The sequence below is a fragment of the Mirounga leonina genome, unplaced genomic scaffold (assembly GCF_011800145.1).
Source record: "Mirounga leonina isolate KUSES-001 unplaced genomic scaffold, KU_Mleo_1.0 Mir_168, whole genome shotgun sequence".
Lineage (NCBI taxonomy): Eukaryota > Metazoa > Chordata > Mammalia > Carnivora > Phocidae > Mirounga > Mirounga leonina.
In genome coordinates, this window is record NW_023270426.1 from 75,062,339 (window position 1) to 75,079,255 (window position 16,917).

Here is a 16,917-nt window from a genome sequence, read left to right on the forward strand (position 1 = left end):
TACAGAAAAGGTTCCTATTTTTGACTCTTGTGTCCTGGGGTTTGTAGAACAAGAGTATTTCTGATTTGATCACAAAGGCTGCTGCATTGTCACAAAGATGAAGAGTTAGTTCTTGGTCACTGCAATGCCTAACACTTGCTGCTGTTTCTTGGGTATGTTGTCCTTGGAGTTGAACACTTCTGTAGTTTGTGTCCTTTCTGCTCTTTGAGTGTCCAGCTTGGCAGGACTTCCCCAGCTTCTCTTATTAGTTGGTTGGGGCTCTTTTGTTAATTTCATGTTATACAAAGCAAAATGCATTTCACTCTTACCAATATTCAGTTTGGATAATAACTGGATCAGTATCTACCCTAGTCGCTGTACCACCCCTTACTTCATGAAAATGTTTATACAGTGTCCGCACTTTCTCTTAAACTAAATTTCCTTCAGAATCACATGCTTTCTATATACTTTCTTATACAGATTAACCATCATTTCAGCGTTCATTAAGGTTTTTCAGATTTTCTAGGAGGAAAGGAAACATTTTCAGGCAACACCTTTCTTTTTCAGTGTGGAATCTGTGGTTTATGGTAGACTTTCTAACGATGCAGATCCAGTCACTGCCACATTTCATATCCATTCTAAATTTACTCTAAGTGTATATATTCTGGTTAAGCACCATCACTTTGTGAGGCCTTTTAGCTTTCTATGTATTGAATAAATTGGCAATAGTAAAGTAATTAAAGGGATCTAAACAACACAGTTGTCTCAGATAATTATTAATGGCAACTTGTTAGATTACTATTCCAATTATTTAAAAACAGTTACATTGGACAAAGTGTAGGATCTTTTTTTTTTTAAATTTTACTTATTTATTTTTGAGAGAGAGAGACTGCATGAGCAGGGGGAAGGAGCAGAGGGAGAGGGAGAAATAGACCCCGAGCTGAGTAGGGAGCCTGATGCGGGGCTCAATCCCAGGACTCCAGGATCATGACCTGAGCCGAAGGCAGATGCTTAACTGATTGAGCCACCCAGGTGCCGTTATAGGATTGTTATCCAGGTTTATATATAACAGAAAATTTTTACAAAGCAGGAGACTGATTTCTTTCTCTTACTGATATATACAAGTATGCGTATATATGTATAAATAATATAACATATTGTGTTATAATTATTTGTTCATATATATTACTTTTTTTTCTTCCCTCTTGAACATTTTAAACTTCAAAGTAGAAACAATTTCTGTCAGTAAAAGTTTTTGAGTAAATTACATGGATTCAGATACTGTTATGGGGAAGGGGCATTATTATTTGATGCCTGCTGAAAGTGCTAGACACTTTTTATGCATTTGTTTTGATTTTCTTGACAACTCTGTAAATTGGATAGCTTGTTTTTTCTTTTTGTGATCTGAAATCAATGTCAGGTCACAACCTGTATCCAAGGAGACCCAGCTATAAAGTGTTAACTGGGGTTTGAACTTAGTTTTTTTATATGCTAAACCTGAAATGAATGCAAATGGTAAATGTCTATAATAAACCATTAGCAGTCCTGGATTTGACAGCAGTTTCAACTATCTGGGAGTGATTGTAAAGGTCCATGTTGAAATATTTGCAGTTTTGCTCCAAAGAATTGTTATTGGAAGTGAGACCCTCGTATATGCATGACCCTAGCTAACTGCCCAATGTTTACGTCTTGTCTTGGCTTTATTTTCTGTTTGAGGTTGTCCTATATTATAACTTTGGTCAAGTGATGAAACATTCTTTCTTTATAAAAAAAATTTCCTGAAAAAAAAAATCAGCTGCTAGAAATAAAGAAAAAGTAAAGAAGTCTAAGAAAGTGGTAGATATTAGCCAGAAAATAGATATTTTTGAGTAAGTGTAAAAATGGAATGTTGAATCCAGTGAGTCTTTGACCTGATTGTGAATCAATCCACCACACCTCCTAGGAAAACAAAAGTTGACTTGTGAAGCATTGTTACTGAGTGTTCCAGCTCTGTCAAAAATTCTCATGGTTTTAGACAGATTTCTTGAAAATGTCAGGGATCTTATATTCATAAATCCTGTCCCACTTCCCTTCTCTGTAACCCTTAATAATATTTGAAAGAGATTTGACTGTTTATAAATAGCTGCTACTTTTTGGAAGTTGATGTAGTTCTTATAAATATCTTAAAATATTAACTTGAATAGCAGTATCCTCACTTATAGGTATAGGTATCTTCTTCTGACTTTCACAATTATTACAGAAGAGTAGCTAGACCTTGGTGATGGGCTCTTTCTAAGGTTCTGATTTCTCTTTTGTGCTTTGGAGCCTATGGTTTGATTTACCCTATGGCTGGAACTGGCATTCTAGGATTGAAGTGGCTTGGCTTAGAGACACTTGCTATTATATATAGTAATACAGTTTTTGGAGGAGGGTGAAGGTGGTAAAGAAATAGACATGTCCTTAAGTTGGTCTACATTATAAAAATAATTCAGAAATGTTCCATGTAACATAAGAGGTGGGTTGTACAGGAGTGGCAGAGAGAGCAGGAGGACATATGACTCTTCCTTTTTTGGTCATGCCACAAATGTTAATAGAATACTCACTCCATGTAAGGACTTACCTTATGGCTCCAGGAAATTATAAAGAGGAATTTCAGACTGTTTTCCTGAAAGAGAGTATGATATGTGGAAAGAGCATTCATATTAGAACCAGACCCACCTAGGGTTGAATCTACAATACCAGTAATTTGTTGTATAAATTTAGGCAAATTAACTCTTATAGCTTTAGTTTTTTTCATTTGAAAATCGGCTATCAGTTTATCTGATAACTGATGATAAATATGAAAATTTTCAGTTCCTTCAGTTGCATGAGATCAAAACCCATACTAGCTTAGGCCACTGGCTCAAACGGGAGTGTGCTTCTTCAAATGCAGATGGTTTTAAAGGTTCAAACAATGGTCTCATGACATACTCAGTGGCTTTCTCTTGTGTTACAGGTACTTTCAGGTAGATTTTCTCCATGTGGAGCCCTCTGATGGCTCTAGGCTTACAGTCTTCCAGTTTAGCAGGCCCAACATAAAAAACGTTTCTCTTACCCATAGTTTTAGTATAAATCTTGGGATTACATCTCATTGAATGAATTAGATCATGTTTTCATCCTTGATGTCTGTGGTTGGAGGGATAGCGTCTGATAGTAGGCCAGATCTGGATCCAGGTACTAACTGCTGGCACTGGTAAGAGGAAGTATGGTCAGTCACATGGTCTGAATCATGTGGGATGATGTCACTGAAAGAAAGACTGCAGTGTGACCAGTGGATACTGGACAAGCATAACCAAGAGATTCCAATGTGCATACATGTCCTTCCACACATATATAACCTTGAAAAAAATGCCCTTACCTGACGTAATGCAAATTTTTCACTTACAACTTCCAATTTGCATTTACCACCTGCCCCCCAGCAAAGGAAAGCAACTCAAAGACTCACTTAAGTACTGCATCTAACTTTAAGTCTAACGTCTCTGGGTAATTTCTCTCAGTTCTGTTTGAATAGATAGCCTTAGGGTCTAGAAACTTAAGTTTAAATGATAAATATAACTTAATTGTAATAAAGCCTGTGTTCAGTGGTAGAAGAAAAATAGCATAAAGGTAATAAAAACTCTCAATTTGAAAAGAGAAAAAGGAGAAACAACGCACAGAGATTTTCCATTCCATGACATGTGCATATTTCATTGGACAGGTGTGGCAAGGACTCTTTGCCCTGGCAGTGGAAGAAGATTTTTGATTAGCCAATATGGCTTTCTTTGGTTCTACCACCTGGGAAGGTCTTTTTTGTTTTCTTTTCTCCTAGTTACAGCCAAGATGAGTGTTGAGAGATTCTTGTACTGGGGACTGCATTGCCTCAACAACTCACTTTCTGTTTTGAGGTTTTGGGGTCCCAGGAGCTATCTTAGGGGTTGAGCAGTAACAAATCTTTGTTGGGAGTGGTTGGGAGTTTCTTAGGCAATACAACTTTTTATAAATTTAATGTTTTATTTATTTGCATTTGATCAACTTCTCTCAAGTACCTGAAGTCTGAATCCTAGTTCTTGAATCAAATCATTGCCTGATATGCCTCTAAACAATTTGTCCATCACTGTAACCCAGTGGTTCCACATCATGGGGCAATTCTTACCTCAGGGGACATTTGGTAGTGTCTGGAGATAGTTTTGTTGTTATAATGAGAGGCTGGGATAGGGAAGTAGGTAGATGTTGCTAGCATTGTGTAGGTAGAACCCAATAATACTGTTAAACATCCTACAATGGACAGAACAGCCTCCTACAACAGAGAATTGCCAGTAGTACTGAGGTTGAGAAACCATGCAAATCGTAGTTTTCTCAGTTTTCTTGTTGGTTTCTCTTTCTAGCCATTGAGAGCAGCTTCTCTAGGTAATAACTCAGAGCTAATTTGTCCCTACTTCCAGGATGTGTCACAGTGGATAGTTCTTTTTTTTTTTTAAAGATTTATGTATTTTAGAGAGAGAGAGAGAAAACAGGAGTGGGGGGAGAGGGAGAAAGGGAATCTCAAGCAGACCCACTGCTGAGTGCTGAGCCAGACACGAGGCTTGATCTCATGACCTGAGCTGAAACCAGGAGTCAGACGCTCAACTACTGAGCCACCCACGCACCCCATGGATAGTTCTTTATAATGGGTAAATATCTTCTTTGCTAGGATGCTTGGGGATGAGCCTGGAGCATTAGGCTTCTCTCATATTTTGTTTTTGTGTGGTTAAATGTTCTAATTTTACCTTAGGGATATTTTTCATCCCCATAAATTGCAAGATTATCAGCCATCTTGGATTTGTAATGAAATACTTAAAAGATTTTCTTTTATTAAGACTTTACTCGGGGGGCCTGAGTGGCTCAGTTGGTTAAGCGTCTGCCTTCAGCTCGGGCCATGATCCTGATGTCCTGGGATCAAGCTCCACCTTGGCTGGTGGGCTCCTTGCTCAGCAGGGAGCCTGCTTCTCCCTCTCCCTTTGCTGCTTCCCCTGCTTGTACTCTGTCTCTCTAATAAATAAATAAAATCTAAAAAAAAAAAAAAAAAGGACTTCACTCAAAGTGTGCTTCTTTTTTGAATGAACTTACTGAAGACTGCTGCATAGTTGACAATATACCAACATCCTAACATTTTTTAATGAGTATCCTATAGTTCCATCCTTGGTAGGCGCATAGTCCAATTTACAAGAGGTGGTAGTTTACCAGCTGCTTTGCTTATTAAGGATTGCTGACTTCTCATCCTACCAATAGAGGGATACCAAATACCCTCCACTTTCTACTGTTGACTCAGTTCCACATTTTAGGGCTGTTACTTGTATTGCCTGATTTCTGGCATATATTTTATATTTATCAGGCTTCTTTTAGATTGTAGTGGTAGAAACCTAGTTAAAAAAATTAATCCTTCCTGTATCTGTAAGTGGCACCTCCATTCTTGTTTTTGATCAGACCCCAAACCTTGAAGTTATCCTTGACTCTTTTTCTTTTATTTCTACCACACAATAGTTCAGCATATTCTGTTGGCTTCAAAATATATATGAAATCTGACCAAGTTCTCACCACCTCTGTTTGGGGTTCACTCTGGTTCCACACCATCTGTCCTCTCTTCTGTTTAACTTCTAACAAGGCTCCCCGCTACTACTTTGGCTCTCAGGAAATTAGCCTCAGAATATTAGTGTCATCCTTTTAAAAAGTAAGAGATAATTTCTTTCCTCAGAATCTTGCAGTGGCTTCCCATGTAACTCAGAGTAGAAGTTCAAAACCTCATAATGAACTAGTTTTTGTGGTCCTGCTCTTCTTCCCTCATGTAAGATCTTTCTCAGAGTTTTCTATTGTTTCTACCATGCAGGCCTCCTTGCTTGTCCTTAAATAAGTGCTTCACACTTACTGTTACCCTGGCGCTCTTCTCCAGATATCCATATGATTTCCTTTGTTATCTCCCTTAGGTCCTGGCTCAAATACCATGTTCTAAGTCTTTGATCAATTAACATCAGTTTGTAATTGCCTACCTTTCTCATATTTCTTGTTACCTTTTTCTGCTTTGTCTTTTCTCTTTTTAAAATTTAATTTTATTATTTTTTTAAACTTTAAGTTCACTTAACATATAGTGCATTATTAGTTTCAGAGGTAGAGTTCAGTGATTCATCAGTCTCATAGAATACATCACACTCATTACATCATGCACCCTCCTTAATGTCCATCACCCAGTTACCCCATCCCCTACCTCCCTCCAGCAACCCTCAGTTTGTTTCCTATGATTAAGAATCTCTTATGGTTTGTCTCCCTCTCTGATTTTGTCTTGTTTTATTTTTCCCTGTTATATGTTGAGGTATTGACCTATTTTTATTGATTCTGGGGGGGGTTCTCAGTGCTTCCTGGACTTGAATGCTTGTTTCCTTTCCCAGATTAGGGAAGTTCTTAGCTATAATCTGCTCCATTATACCTTCTGCCCTTCCCCCTTTCTTTTCTCTTCTTCTGGGATCCCAGTTATTCTAATATTTTGCTTTATGGTATCACTTAATCTCTCAGATTCTCTCCTCATGATCCAGTAGTTGTTTATCTCTCTTTTTTTCAGCTTCCTTATTTTTCATCATTTTATCTTCTATATTACTAATTCTCTCTTCTGCCTCATTTATCCTAGCAATTAGAGGATTGCATCTCATTGATAGCCTTTTTTATTTCAACTTGATTAGATTTTAGTTCTTTTATTTCTCCTGAAAAGGATTCTCTATTGTCTTCTATGCTTTTTTCAAGCCCAGCTAGTATCTTTTTTTTTTCTTAAAAGATTTTATTTATTTGAGATAGAGAGCGAGTGAGTGAAAGAGAGAGAGAGCGCAAGCAGGGAGAGGGACAGAGGGAGAGGGAGCCTGATGTGGGGCTCGATCTGAGGACCCTGGGATCATGACCTGAGCCAAAGGCAGACACTTAACCGACTGAGCCATCCAGGTGCCCCTGCCCAGCTAGTATCTTTATAATCGTTATTCTGAATTCTACACTTGATCTTAGCCAAAAGGCCGAGAAGTGATCGTTATTCTGAATTCTAATTCCAACATTTTACTTATATCCATACTGATTAGGTCCCTGGCCAGTCAGTACTTCCTCTTGTTCTCTTTTTTGAGGGGAGTTTTTCCATCTTGTCTTTCTGTCCAGAGAAGAATAGATGAACAAGAGAACAAAATACTAAAATGGCCCCAGAGAAATAGACACTAAACAAATCAGAAGAGACTTGAAACTGAAAAAAATAAAATTAAAAAAAAAAAAAAGAGAGAGAATATAATCAGGTGAACAGAACAGAGCAATACACTGGATCCTGTGTGTATTTTGGTCTGTTTGTTAGAAAACTAGATCCCAAAATTGTAAAGAAAGAAAAACTTATATATGTACAAAAATAAAATTAAATACAATGAAAGGATAGAATGTAACTGTAAAAATGAAAATTAAAAGACAAAAAAGAATATAAAGAGGTGAAGAGAACAGAAGCAATACACTAGATTCTTGGTGTATTTTGGTCAGTTTGTTAGAAGAAACTACATCACAAAATTGTAAAGGAAAAAAACCCATATATATATAAAAAGAAAATTAGGGGCGCCTGGGTGGCTCAGTTGGTTAAGCAGCTGCTTTCGGCTTGGGTCATGATCCCGGTCCTGGGATCGAGCCCCACATAGGGCTCCCTGCTCAGCAGAGAGCCTGTTTCCCTCTCCCTCTGCTGCTCCCCCTGCTTGTGCTTGCTCTCTCCCTCTCTCTTTCTGTGTCAAGTAAATAAATAAAATCTTAAAAAAAGAAAAAAAGAAAAAAAAGAAAATACAATGAAAGGATAGAATATAACTGTAAAAATGAAAGTTAAAAAAGACTTAGAGTTGATAAAATAAGAAATTGGTTGAAAAAGAAAGTGAAAAAAATTAAAAATGAAAGACTAAAGAACCATGAGAAAAAAACCATGAATTCTAATACTATTTTCCCCTAGCACTGGAGTTTTGCAGTTCTGTGTGATGGGTAAACTTGGTCTTAGCCATATGTTCTTGCCAGTCTTCTGGGGGAGGAGGGGCCTGTTGTACTGATTCTCAGGTGTCTTTGACCCTGGCGGAATTGCACCACCCTTGCCAGGGGGCCAGGCTAAGTGTAAGTGACTCTGGATTGCCCTAAGTGGCTTTTGTTTCCTAAAGGCTTTCCGCGCAGCTTTAGAGAATGAGAATGAAAATGGTGGCCTCCCAATCTCCAGCCCCAGAGCTGAGAGCTCGGGGCCCCACTGCTCAGTGTGCCCTCAGGGAAAAGCAGTCAATCATTCCTATCTCCATGCTCACCCAGCCCCTGACCCAGCATTTCTATCTCAGCCTTGTGACCCCACTTTGATTCTTCAAACCCTGTAGACTCCTGTTGCATGCATCTGTGTTGCTCCTGCGGGGGGAGAGAAGGGGTTCTCCCCATGGTTCTGCTGCTTGCTGGGCCCCTGCTTGGAGAGCAGTCACCCGACCGTGCCACTGTGGTTCTCGGTTTATGGCAACCCAGAGCTGAGAGCCCACTCCTGGGCTCGGTGATAGCAGCCAGCTTCCCTGCTCTGATCCCTGGGAGTTCTGCTGCACTCATGTACTCCTGGTCTCCCTGTGACCCCGAGGGTCCTGAAACCACACTGTCCCACTTAGGATTCTGCCCCACTTCACCACCTGAGCACCTTTCAGGCAGGGACATCCCTCACCGCAGCCGACTTCTAAAAGTTCTGATTTTGTGCTCTGCTGCTGTATCACTTTCTGGTAGCCAGCTTAGGGAGGCTCCCACCCCCATTTATCTTCCCATATATTGCCTCAGATTCACTTCTCTGCACCTCCTACTTTGCAGAAAGTGGTCGCTTTTCTAATTATAGAGTTGTAACTATTCTTTTATCTCTGGTTGAGTTCGCAGATGTTCAGAATGACTTGATAGGGGATATAGCTCAGTGGTAGAGCATTTGACTGCAGAATGACTTGATAGATCTAGCTGAATTCCTGGGACCAGACAAAACTAAGGTCTCCTACTCCTCTGCCATCTTGGATGCCATTTTCTTTTTTTTTTTTTTCAGATTTATTCATTTATTTTAGAGAGAGAAAGAGAAAGAGTGTGGGGGGTAGGGGCAGACAGAGAGAGAGTCTCAAGCAGACTCTGCACTGAGCATGGAGCCTGATGTGCGGGGCTCTCTCTCAGGACTCTGAGATCATGATCTGAGCCAAAACCAAGGGTGGGACACTTAACCAATGGACCCAGGTCTTCTTCCTGCTTTTTCTTTGTAACACTTATCAGGACTTTATACTATATATTTTATGTATTTACTTTGTGTTTTGTTTCCTCTGTAGAATACAATCTCCATGAGGGAGGAATTTTTGTCTGAGATGTTTTGTATGAAAGTGCATGGTACATAGCTTAGTAGGCTCTCAGCAAATATTTGTTGAATGAATTAATTTAAAAAAGTAATTTATTGCCACATGTAACTATTAAGTCTGAAACAGTTGTGGGACTGAAATTACCCTCCGGAGGGAGAGAGATTATTCATTAAGCAAATCTCTCCAGAGGAGGATGGGAAAGTGTCTTTAGGTTTAGTGCCCTAGAATACAAGTAAATATCAGCAAAAATATATAAAGTAACATAAGAAATATGAGAAAAAAAGGAATATAGGTAAATATCTTCCAGGGGAGGTAGGGAGAGGGCTTTTATTTCGCCAAAGCTCATTGGAGGTCTCTATCTTTAGGGAGACACATTCTCTAGCTTCCAAGGCTGGATATTATGCAATTATTCTTATAGTACCTTTTGCTCAGAAGCCTCTGATTGTGCAGGAACATGGGAAATCCAGAGAGAATTGTTTCTCAACAGCAATTCTAAAATTCTAGCAGTTACATCTATTCACACCTGAATTCACCTGAACTCAGGTGTGATTAGCTCTGGGGACAAAATACTTTCAGAGTTTTCATTTCTCTTTCCATCTCTTGGCTTTTGTTTTCTCTGGGTTGGCTCTCTGACAAGTTGGTATCTACCATGTTCTTTCAGTTTAGCAACCTCAGCCAAAAGAGAACTTCCTAATGAGTTCTGGCAAAAATTTTGGGATTGAGTTTTAGTTGTCCAATTGGATCACATACCCATTCCTGAACTACTGCTTGGGGAAGGAAATATGCTGATTGTCCAGGCCTGGGTTATGTACCTATTCTAGGAACTTTGTGCTTATTTCAGGAACCTATTTCAGGAATTCTTATTTTGAATCCGTGAGGCATTACTGCCTCATCTATTTTTCATCCAAAATCATATCACGAACAAGAAATTTTCTGTGAAAACATGATTTTAAATGGATGTAAAATTATATTTAAATTTACTGCTTCGTTTTAGATATTTGGCTTACCAGAATTAAATTTTGGTTAATCACAATTGGGTGTTATTTAGAGAAGTAGGAGGGGTAGAAGTGAGAAAGAGAAATATGCACCATGAGCATGAGAGGCAAGGGAGATGCCTAACACACATAAGACTGGCTTTCAGGGTCATGCAGCTACAGGGTATGACCCTGAGAGTGAATGTCTCCATAAATTTTGCACCCTAGGCACCCCTCTTACTTCATGAAGAGAAGCATAGTTAAGGAATAGGAACTATATTTTTACTATGATTGTGAGTTAAAGATGGTAGCCTATGTGGTTGGGGAAGTTAGTGGGGAAGATTAAGGTGCACTAGAAAGTAGTTACTACGCATTTTCAACTTGTCTCTAGGAATCTTTGCCGAGTTCTGATGAGAATGATTGTATCTTTGAGGTAACATAAGGAATATAGTTTTTATTCAATGGTTTATATTAGTTTGATGAAAGAAATGTTCCATTTAGAAATGCCACCAGGGTAGTTGTTACTTATTTTTAACCCAAACTATTTCAGTATCATATGGAAGATAGGGTTTTTTCATTGAAAAATAAAAATTGTAGAAACACGTTGTGTTGGAGAGTGACACATAAATAACAGATGGGTGCTTTGACTAGCTTCCTAGAGCAAGACACTTGGCACTGCACTGCTCAGTGTTGGGCATGGAATCTTAGTTGAATAGTTACCTTTCTTGTCCTTAGGTCTTTGAAAATAACTGTTTCTATATCACAGTGAAACACCAGAATGTGAAATTCTAGGTATTCTCAGCTGAGCTTGCTGATAGAGAAGTGGCTAAAACATTTCAAATTAAATGGATAGTTCAGTAATTTTGGGGTCTGTCCCTGGAGTGGAATTCACTAACATACATAATATGTACATTTTTGTACACACTCATACATTTAGTTCTTTGGAAATCTTTATAAGTAACACTGTTTACTGTATTATATCTAAGGGGCTTAACTGAAGATAAGCTATTGACAGCAGCATGATTAAAATTTTCATATTTAAGTATCATTTAAAGTCATGAATTTTACCATTTAATGTAAAAACTCTTGTTAAAGTCCTACTTTACACCGAAGTGTACAAGTCAGGGAAAGCCATAATTTACCTTGGAAATTCGTTCATTTGGTACTCACTTGTTTGGTGGCTACAATGTTCCAGGGATTGTGTAGGATGCTGGCTATAGTAAGATGATAATCCCTGTTCTCAGTCATGTCACAGTTTAATGAAAGAAGAGGGATGTAATAATACTCTCATTATATGTAGATTAGATTTCCAACCAGTTCTAGCTTTGGGAACCTTGCCAAATCTACAGGAGAACATATACTTATCTGGGGGGCCAAGAAGGAATCTTTTTGGAAATGAGTAAAAAGCTTAGAAGAGTGGGAGACTTGGAAGATATTCTTTACATACTTTGGCCAATTTCCTGACCAGAGGGAAGGAGTAATCTTATTGGTAACCCCCATGAAATGTCCTCTGATTATTGTGAAAGTCAGTGAAGTGGGGGAAATGACAGGAAACAGAATAAGCAAACATTCTTATAACCAAGAAGTCGGGATTAGACATACAAGGGCCTGAGGCAGAAAATGAGGCCTGGTGACAGAGCTGTAAACGACATATATTGACATCAGTGATTAAGAAGAGAGCCAGTGACCAAGAAGCACCTTAGAAATTCTCCTAGTGACAAGAATTGAGAGAACAGCTGACAGAGGAGTCAGGCTTTGGCATGCTAAGGTGTATTAAAGAAAATGCATATATGCTGGGAGAATCTTTCCCAAACCTTACCAGCCTTTGAGAGTTTTTCTTACATAGTTAATTACTTCTTTAGGCTGTAATAATATTTTAACAAATGCACTTGCTTCTTTTGATATGCTTCAAACTAAAAATGATTTTTATGCTATGAAAATGGAGAAAAACATGAATCACCTATTCAAAACGGAATAGATTAGGGGAGAAGGTAAGATGCGTTACACATCGAGAAAGTTGTGGAAAGAAATGGGAGGGCGTAAGCAGGGGGTGGAAAAGTTAGGTAAATATAGCATTCTTATTCTTCATGTGGTGACTCTGAGACACTGTCCCAGTTAATTTCCAATAGTAGCCTGCTATACTCCATGTGCACATTTTCACTTTTTCTCTGCCGTTAACGTTTCTGACTCCTTGAATTTCTTCTTGCAGCTCATGTTTTCTGGCCAGACCTGTGGTCATTCCCGTGAGACTTTACTGCACATTTTCTCAAGTGTCTTCCTCATCCCCAATGTGTAATCCTTCAACATGGACCTGCTACTTTAGCTGAGATATGACCAGCAATGAATAGTAGTAAGGTAGGATTACTTTACTCTTCTTAGTGAATTACTAAAAACTGAAACTGTGAAACAGTTTTGACTTCTCTTGATTTTGTAGTGTTTATGTTAGAATATTTTACCTACACAATCATTTCATATTAGTTTTATGTATTTTTGCTTGTCATTTATCCTGCTGAATTCTATCTCATTTGCGATGTAATTATTTTTTTTTCAACTAGCATTTACATTCAGCAGAATTCCAATCCATAACCCTTTCCAGCCTGTGTGTCCACTAGTCCTGTATTTTCAACCACATGGCACCAAACTGAATATATCTTCTCAGTCACTCCTCCTCTAGTTTCTGTATTTCCATTAATAGCATTTGTTTAGTACAGTCATATATTCATTTACTATTTCATTCATTTGTTGTTTGCTGTACAGTGATAGACTTCTATTACATATCAGACAGTTTGCTGCTTCTGGGGATATGATGATGAATGAACTGGATATTCCATCCTTATAGCTGTATTTTAAAGTGGGGGGACAGGTTTAAAAATAAACTGACAAAATAATTATGAATTATAATAAACTTTTTTGAAGGAAAGCAAAAAAACAGATAATTTGGAGACAATGAGGTAGGAGCTACTTTAGATAGGGTGGTCACAAAAGGAGTTGATATTTAAGATTAACCTATATATGAGAAGGAGCTATTTCAAGAGTAGGTGGTGTGTGTGTGTGTGTGTGTGTGTGTGTGTGTGTGTATGATATTTTTGGTGGGGAAAGCATTCTCATTAGAAGGAATAGTGGAGTGAAATAAGTCAGAGAAAGACAAATACTATATGTTCTTACTCATATGTGAAATCTCAAAAAGCCCAACTCCTAGAAATAGAGTCGAATGGTGGAGCTGAGGAGTAGGGGAAGCTGAGGAGTAGGGGAAATGGGGAGATGCTGATTAAATGGTACAGACTTTAAGCTGTAAGATAAATAAAATCTGGGGATCTGATGCACAACTTGGTGACTATAATTAACAATACTGTATTATGTACTTAAAATTTGTTAAGAGAGTAGATCTTAAATGTTATCACCACGTTCACACACACACAATTATAATTACATGAAGAGATGGAGATGTTAATTAACCTTATTGGGGTAGTCATTTTGTAATATATGCATAGATCCAATCATCACATTGTATACCTTAAAACTTACACATGTTATATGTCAATAATACCTTAATAAAGCTGGAGGCAATAGAGGGAAAGAAGGAATAGTGGGTACAAAGACTTTGGAGCAGGAAAGTTTGGTGAGTTTGAGGAACAGAAAAAACCCCAGTGTGGCTGACTTAGTGAGAGAGCAGAGATGGGTAAGAAGAGGTTACAGAAATACGCAGGGCTTTGGGCTGCCTGGGTGGCTCAGTCATTAAGTGTCTGCCTTTGGCTCCAGTCACGATCCCAGGATCAAGCCCTGAATCAGGCTCCCTGTTCAGTGGGAAGCCTGCTTCTCCCTCTCCCACTCCCCCTGCTTGTGTTCCCTCTCTTGCTGTCTCTGTCTATCAAATAAATAAATAAAATCTTAAAAAAAAAAAAAGAAATATGCAGGGCTTTGAAGGGTTTGGTAGGAAGCTTGTATTTTAATTCTAAATGATATCATCATTTGAGCTGCTGTGTAAGGAAGGGACTGCTGGGTGAAAGTGCAAGCTGGCAGTTTTAGGAGCTGAGGTGAGATAGTGGTGGCCTGAGAAGGTGCTAGCAACCTGAGAGATGGATGGATTTGAAATGTATCTGAATCAGAATTTGTGGGACTTTGAATAGTTTGGGTTTGGAAACAGAACATTCCCAAGGATGACTCCAAGATTTTTGGGTTTTGAGCAACTGGGTGGATGCTGGCGTCATGCCCAGAAACCTTTTAGACAACTATCTTTCCCATTATGTTAAAGATTGGTTATTTCACCAAAAGGGAAATTAATTATAATATTAGAAATAATGTTATACTGGAAATAAAACCATCTAGCAAGTTTGTCATATGTTCTGGTTAATACTTTGTTTTGCTTTTTCCCCTGAAATTTAATTTATATGACTTTTTGTTTTTATTTTTATTTTATTAAAAGAAAAAATTTTTTTTAAAGATTTTTATTTATTTATTCATGAGAGACAGCGAGAGAGAGAGGCAGAGGGAGAAGCAGGCTCCCAAGGAGCAGAGAGCCTGATGCGGGACTCGATCCCAGGACTCTGGGATCATGACCTGAGCCGAAGGCAGACGCTTAACCATCTGAGCCACCCAGGCGCCCTAAAAAAAATTTTTTTGAGCATAGTTGACACACAGTATTACATCAGTTTCCGGTGTACAACAGAATGATTTGACAATTTTATACATTATGCTATACCCAGCACAAGTGTAGCTACTCCATCTGTCACCACACAATGCTCTTGACTGTACTCCTTGTGTGGTTCCTTTTAATTTATATGACTTTTATAATTATGAATTTAATTTCATTTGACTTCAGAATCTTCTTGGAAGTGAAAATAACTGGCCATACTTTGTATTGAATTTTTAAAAAAGATTTTATTTATTTTTGAGAGAGAGAGAGGCTGTGTGTGCGCATGTGCAAGCAGGAGGAGGATCAGAGTGGGAGGGGCAGAGGGAGAGGGAGAAAAAACCTCAAGCAGTCTCGGAGATGAGTGTGCAGCCAGATGCGAGATCACAACCTGAACTGAAACCAAGGGTCCGACTCTGAACTGTCTGAGCCACCCAGGCGACCCTACTTTGATATTGAATTTTAAGCCTTCTCCCCTGTGCTGTCTTTTTAAAAGAGATGTCTTGAAAATTATAAGCTAGTCTGAAATATTCTCAGACTGTTACCCAAAATTCTGATATATAATTTTATTGTTATTTTATTTTGCAAATTCTGGGGCATACTGTCATTAGATGTATATCATACTGTGTTCACTTGAAAGCATGCAGCTTGTCTAAACTCTTAGGAGGTTCATTTATTATGGTTTTTCTTTTTGTAGCTTCATCAGAGTATATTTATATTCTGCCTCTTAGGATAGATATTTGAGGTGCAAACTGAAATTGAATAGATATTAAAATAAATCTTTCCAATTCTGTGTTACTTATTTCTTTTCTTTCTTTCTTTTTAAAGATTTTTATTTATTTGAGAGAGAGAGAGTGAGAGGAAACACAAGCAGGGGGAGTGGGGGAGGGGAAAGCAGGCTTCCTGCAGAGCAGGGAGCCCGATGCAGGGCTCTGCAGGGCTCCATCCCAAGACCCTGGGATCATGACCTGAGCCGAAGGCAGACGCTTAAGGACTGAGCCACTCAGGCGCCCCCCTGTGTTACTTATTTCTTTTAAGTTAATTAGTAGTCCTATCTTTCTTTCTTTTTTTTTTGATGAAGAATTTTAAAGATATTTTCTCAAAAGAGAGGAATTACTATTTATTGTTTGTGTTACATGTGACAGACATTTGGCTAGCTGTTTTAAATACTTCATTTTATCCTTAGAATAGTCCAATGTATTTTTCCACTTTGTGTATAGTTATCTTTTGGGTTCTAGAGCTAAGAAGTAGTAGTAGAATAATGGAAATTTGTAGATGGAAGGACTTGGAAGTCATCTATTTCCTCCTCTTTTAGCTGAGACCTAGAGAGGTTCTGTGACCTACCCAGAATCACACAGCTGATTTTCACTTTTGCTGAGACTAATGCTGCTTGCACTCCTTATGTTTCATTCCAGCTGGCCTCCTCTCATGCTTTCTATCTTCCCATCCCTTCAACATCTCATTATGATAAAGTTCAGTGCTACAGAACAATGGAAAATATAGGACAGTGAACACCCATATTACCTTTCATCTATATTCACTCACTGTTCACATTTTGCCACATTTTCTCTTTATATATATACATATTTTAAAGATTTATATATATTATATATATATATTTTGAAGATTTATTTATTTATTTTAGAGAGAGCACATGTGCGCAAGCAGTGGGGGAGGGGCAAAGGGGGAGGTTGGAAGAGCAGTGATTTGGACATGGCACTAAGGAATAAGGATAATGTTACCCATCCTTCCACCCCCTCAGCCCCATGGCTATGGTTGGTACCATGTAGGGAGGGTGTGGCCTCCACCTGTGAGCACTATGTTTTTGGGGATCCAGGTTTCAGATAGAGTAAGCAGTTGAAGGGTAGAGATTTAGGGAAATTTGTTTACAGACTGAATGGAATTCTAGAAGAACAATTTGGAAAGATATGACTTTAGAGAAAGGATGGAGCAGGAGTGGGGATTAGGCCTT

General features: G+C 38.5%; 1 protein-coding gene across 5 annotated transcripts in view; it reads left to right on the forward strand.

The window, feature by feature from the left end:
* The window catches only part of FER (FER tyrosine kinase), a 412,363-nt gene that overhangs the window by 6,017 nt on the left and 389,429 nt on the right, over positions 1 to 16,917 (forward strand). For 4 of the 5 annotated variants that reach the window (XR_004681050.1, XM_035015022.1, XM_035015025.1 and 1 more), the window contains exon 2: positions 12,525 to 12,670. The exons of the other annotated variant lie outside the window; for it this stretch is intronic. The gene's annotated coding sequence lies outside the window, so the exon portion shown is untranslated. The remainder of the gene's footprint in view (positions 1 to 12,524; positions 12,671 to 16,917) is intronic. 5 annotated transcript variants of the gene reach the window in all.